This window comes from Haliotis rubra, unplaced genomic scaffold (assembly GCF_003918875.1).
Source record: "Haliotis rubra isolate DU_JTF1 unplaced genomic scaffold, ASM391887v1 Scf1072, whole genome shotgun sequence".
In the NCBI taxonomy this organism is placed as follows: Eukaryota; Metazoa; Mollusca; class Gastropoda; order Lepetellida; family Haliotidae; genus Haliotis; species Haliotis rubra.
In genome coordinates, this window is record NW_025764973.1 from 238,128 (window position 1) to 244,127 (window position 6,000).

Consider the following 6,000-nt stretch of genomic DNA (forward strand, 5'->3'; position numbering starts at 1 on the left):
ATTTTATAATAAGGTATCCCCCTACACCAATTGAAACAAAATATGCAAAAAACATGTTGTATGTTGGTAAAAGTCAAACTTAGATATTAAACTGCACAAAAAAGCAATTTTAAACTATAATCGCTTGTTCAAGTGACTCCCCCTTCATGTTTACTGAAAGGGCTTGTTTTGGAGACACTACCCACCCCCTTTCGTTTTCCATTTTCTGCAAATTTGCAAGAAACATAATACCCCAATGTTGTGATGACTAATATCTCGTTAACGACATTACCCACATGAAATTTTGGATATGACTTTGCTAATGATTCCTTCATAATAAAATGGAAGCTTTTTTTCAAACATTGGACATCGAGAATATACAGTGGAAACCGCCTAAGTAAAGACCGCTTAACTAAACAGACCTGATAAGTAAACACTTTTCTTTGGTCCCGGCAAATTTCTTCATTAATTATCACTACTAGAGTCTGGTTAACTAAACTCGGATAAGTAAACAATACCGCTTAACTAAACGTCTTCTCACGGTCCCTGGAAGTAAATTACTTACTGTAGTTAGTTTGGCTACTTTTTCAACGCCCCTCGTAACATACTTAAAAGAAATGAGAACGTCTAAGGCAAAATGCATTTCGATCTCTGAATACTTCTGAGCTATTTAAATACAAAAAGCAAAGGAATAAAGTAAATAATCTGAAAAGAATAGCCAAGGGAAACTTTTAATCTATTTTTGATAACTATTTATCACCTCAGTCTACTCAATCAGGTGGTTACTACTTCATCGGGACCCATTCCCCTTCTTGTCACTGATGATTCTGGGATACCTTCAGTTTTTACAGATTTGGATAAAGCTCAAACATTAAATGAATATTTTGTATCTGTTTCAAATGTTACTGACGGCGGCAAGACTTTGCCACCTGTTAGCCATCGCTGTGTTAACAGTATAACAAATGTCATTGTAACCGAAAAGGAGGTATCTGATAAGACCTTACCAGCAAACAAATCTAGTGGACCTGATGGCATTAACATGAGAGTGTTAAAACGAATTTGTACATCTATAGCTGAACCTCTTTGTTTGCTGTATAATATATCACTGAGTGACTGTATTTCCTACATTGTGGAACACGAGTAATGTTACTCCTATTTTGAAAGAAGGAAATGCATCCCTCCCAACTAATTACAGACCTATTAGTTTAATACCTATCCTTTGGAAAATCCTTGAAAGAATAATGGTAAAGCATGTGCACGACCATTTCCATGAACATAAGATTTTAAGTAAATTCCAGTCAGGTTTTACTGCTAGTCATTCTACTACATCTCAACATAGACATTTATCATAATATATGCTCAATCCTAGATAATCACCACCTTTACTGTATGCTGTTTTGTGATATTTCAAAAGCTTTTTACAGGGCATGGCATAAAGGTTTATTGCACAAATTAGAAAATGATGGTGTTCGTGGAAACGTACTTAGTTGGTTAACTAACTATCTATCTGGGCCCGGTTGTTCAATACTCGGTTATCTTAACCGCCGGTTAACTCCTAACGGCCGGTTAAATCCTTAACCGGCCGTTAGGTAACCGAACGTTAAATATGCGTTGTTCAAAACATGGTTAGTCATGCCGTTAGCTAACATCGCCGTCAAAGTTTAACAGTGTGGTTAACGTCACTGGTTAGCTTCCATATATCCCATAGTTCCGTTTTCTGTTTACTTCCGGTTTACCAAAAATGGAAACGCAAAATGTCGCCTGCACCCCAAGGAAAAAGAGAAGTCGAAATTTCTCTGCTGACGAAGAGAATGTAATCCAGTCAATGGTTGAGGCCAACTCTATAGTTTATCATAGGCATGCGAATGTCGTAGCGTTACGAACGTTTTGTATTGGAACAGAAGGTTCCAGCCGTTTGCATAATTTATATTTCAAAGACATATGATCCCAGCTCTGTGTGGGACTTACTTCAATTCCAGCAACAGAAAAGACATTTTAATGACTGACTGACTGACTGAGTTTGGTTTTACGCCGCTTTTAGCAATATTCCAGCAACATCACGGCGGGGGACACCAGAAATGGGCTTCACACATTGTGCCCATGTGGGGATTCGAACCCGGGTCTTCGGCGTGACGAGCCAACGCTTTAACCATTAGGCTACCCCTCCGCCCCACATTTTAATGAAAAACTATAGCACAGCTATAGATAAAATATGATGAATCCATGAAAATAATATTAATATTAGAAGCATGTTGTCCGTGGAAAGAAAATGTATAAATATTACACACAGAGTTACGCTTAGACGGCTACAGTCTTAATGAATCTTTGAATTCCCACAAGACCTATCGCTCACTTTTCACTCCTTTATTTGTCCTGACTGTATGGCCAAGTCGTGAAGATGCTATCAATATCATTTATTAATTATTTGCCAAGTCTGTCAAAAATTGTAATGTATGAACACACATTGCCAAATCTTTTAACATCAAACAATATAGATGTTGTGTAATTAATACCTTAGCTTTTATCTGAAATATGCATTCAATACCAATAGAAACTTAATATGTTACTAGCACCACGTGCAAGTAATCAAACTTTAATCGTACTATAGGCCCCAGGGCCAACACTGCTGAATAAAATCGATCTATTATCCGACCTTACTTTTGACAAGAATCTCATGAATAATACTGTGCAATATCGTCATTATCTGAACGCCTTCACAGACGCATATTCAGGAAAGATGTCTTGAAAAACATGAAGCTGCGTCTAATTTATAGATGAACATAATTTCCTCGATACTCATTAATCAGATGAACCTTCATTTAGTTCAATTCACAAGTGACTACAGAAAATGCATAATTCTTGTTAATGACTTCACGGTCGGAAAACATATATTATATTTCATAAGTGTATTATAGAACGCTGTAGTAGATAAACATAATTTCCTCGATACTCATTAATCAGGTGAACCTCCATTTAATGCATAGATAGTTCTTTTCAATGTCTTCAAGGACGGAAAACATGTATTATATTTCATAAGTGTATTATAGAACGCTGCAACGATTCGGCAGAGAAATACTATTGTGCCATAGTATTCCTTATATGAACCTATCAGTGTATAACATTAGCATTCAGATATTGTTATAAAATAAGTTAAAAATTCCAAATATTATCGTGTAATATGACAAGAGATAGTGTTGTGTTCGCTGTGACGAAAAGGTTTCGATATTCAAATATAATATTCAATCAAAGTGACTACGAAGTAGGCCTGCATATCACTCACAACAGAAATAGATACATAATAATGTTATGTTTATTTTCCTACACATCAGTTGCGAGAGCAATGTTTATGCTAACTAAGCTTTCATCAATTAATACAGCATTTTTAAAAGATGATTTGCTTCAATTAAAACATTCGAAGAATGAAAAAGAAATTAGGCCTATTGCTGAAATGATTAGTAAAAATATAATTAAAATCCATCTATGGGAAGGGATGCCAGACGGACATATCAAAACAAAATCGGATAATTACTTGGAGTATAGATTTTCAAAAATAGCATATTAATTAACAATGATATCAGTTTTTAATAAAATCACTAATAATTCTGAAACGTTGCCGATAAGCCTGGAATCGTGTTCAGATGTTTTCATAAATACACTCACACGAACGCCCTAGTGCACTTTGCGCCCTATTGGATAGTGTTTACAAAATCACGTTTCGCGAAGGCCGGTATTGAAACGCCAATTACATCACTTGTATTTCATATTCAGCGGCGACAAATGAATCACTGCATTCTAAGGCTGGGACGGGTACTCGGGTACTCGAATCCGGGTCGGGTACAGCTGGAATCGAGTCCTATTTGTAGGAATCGAGTATCCGGAAAGGGAGAGAGCTCTGTAATGACAAGGGCAGACAATAGCTTGTCTTTTTCATTTTTGACGTAACACACATTTACATCATTGAGTGAGTGAGTGAGTGAGTTTAGTTTTACGCCGCACTCAGCAATATTCCAGCTATATGGCGGCGGTCTGTAAATAATCGAGTCTGGACCAGACAATCCAGTGATCAACAATATGAGCATCGATGTGCGCAATTGGGAACCGATGACATATGTCAACCAAGTCAGCGAGTCTGACCACCCGATCCCGTTAGTCGCCTCTTACGACAAGCATGGGTTACTGAAGATCCATATTCTAACCCGGAAATTCACGGGTTTTTACATCTTTGATATTGTCCGATTAATGGAGCATAGTTTTAATGACTGTAATTTATCTGTGCATGAGTAGTGAGTAGTTAAGTTACAGTAGCAGCAGGAACAAAACGTTCGTTGTTATAACGAGGAATGTAAGTAATGGTGTTACTCTCTATATTGGTTAAACAGAAGTAAATTAAATAGCTTGAGGTCAGTTTTAATGTCTTATTGCCAACTGTTCAAGTTTTCTACAATAATCTCTGTCAAATCGTGAATATTCAGAAAGTTGACCCGAATGTATTTCTTACATTTCCGGGTACTCGATTCCGATTCGGGTACGTACATGCGGGTACTCGATTCCATTGTTTCCTACTCGTCCCAGCCCTACTGAATTCCTCATACATTTTAGAATCTAATTGCAACTGGTCTTTTTGGCACCAATACCAAGTGTCTAGATAAAGTGAAACGAAAGATATTGGGGGTGGAAACAACTGCTGTGCTCGAAAGACAACACCTGTTTGAAATGTAAACAAAGAAAATTTCAGACTTTACACTGTGTAGCATTTTCTCAAATTTTCAGACACCCATTTGCATGGAAAGAGCATATTAGCAAGAAATAGGAAATTAAAAATAGATACAATACAGGAATGTGATGTGTTTACACGAAACTGTCAAGTTTCTGTCCTGCCTGACGCCATGACTGACGCAAAATCACGCAGAACGACAACGGTAATAATCGGCATTTCTGGCTTCTTCTCTTTCTTAAAATGGGAGTGTATTTGGCAATTTCTCTGAGGTGAAGGTCGGTAGAATAAGAGTATACACAATCACCATATCCCGCCGATTACACTTTCAGTATCATAATGTAATCGTTCGGATATTTTTTCATGAAACTAATTTAATTATCTACATGTAGCCTTGTTCAATATCATATCATACGTGGGTATAGGGTGTACGTGTTATATTCTTTGAAAGTGTTTGTTTGAATAATATTTACAGAAGAAATTCACACATTTAGTGTAGTAAAGCATATATAAACCTTTCCACAAGTGTTAAAAGATGAAACGTAGGCATCATGTACTTGTACAACATGTATATTAGTTCCTATGATGTGCATAGATACAGTTTCGTATGTAACTCTTCGTCAGAATAATTTCCAATATCGAAGTCCAGTCCACGATACACCCTATCCTTTCTTTGCTGAACTGGCATCATGAAAGCAGTGTTAGCCATGAACGCCATTTGCGAGTTAACCACACTGTTAAAAAGTTAGCGGCGGTCCTTAGGTGTGTTAACTTAACGTCACGTTAACAGCCTGTTAAAAGTTAACAGAGTTTTGAACAACAAGATAACCCTCTGTTATTAGGTAACAGTCGGTTAAATGTACTTAACGGCTGGTTAAAAGATAACCGAGTTTTGAACAACCGGGCCCTGATAGACGACAGTGTGTCTCTGTTAATGGAACATTATGAAAAACTAAATGTTACTGCAGGGGTTCCTCAAGGATCTGCCCTTGGTTAATTTGTGTTCCTTGTATATATCAATGATTTACCTGGAAATTTACAAAATATCACAATAATGTTGGCCGATGACACATCAATCGGTGTTGCGGGAAAATATGTAAAATCCATAGAAGCAACTCTCAACTATGATTTAGCCCAATTGAATAAATGGGCAGAAAAGTGGTGTGGTGTGTTCTAACGGTTATATCTAGCATACTTTAAGACATAGAGGGGCTGGTGGTGGTTCTAACGGTTATATCTCAAATACATGTAGAGGCGGGAGGCCTAACGGGTATGAACAACAATACAAACTTTCATGCATTTATGAC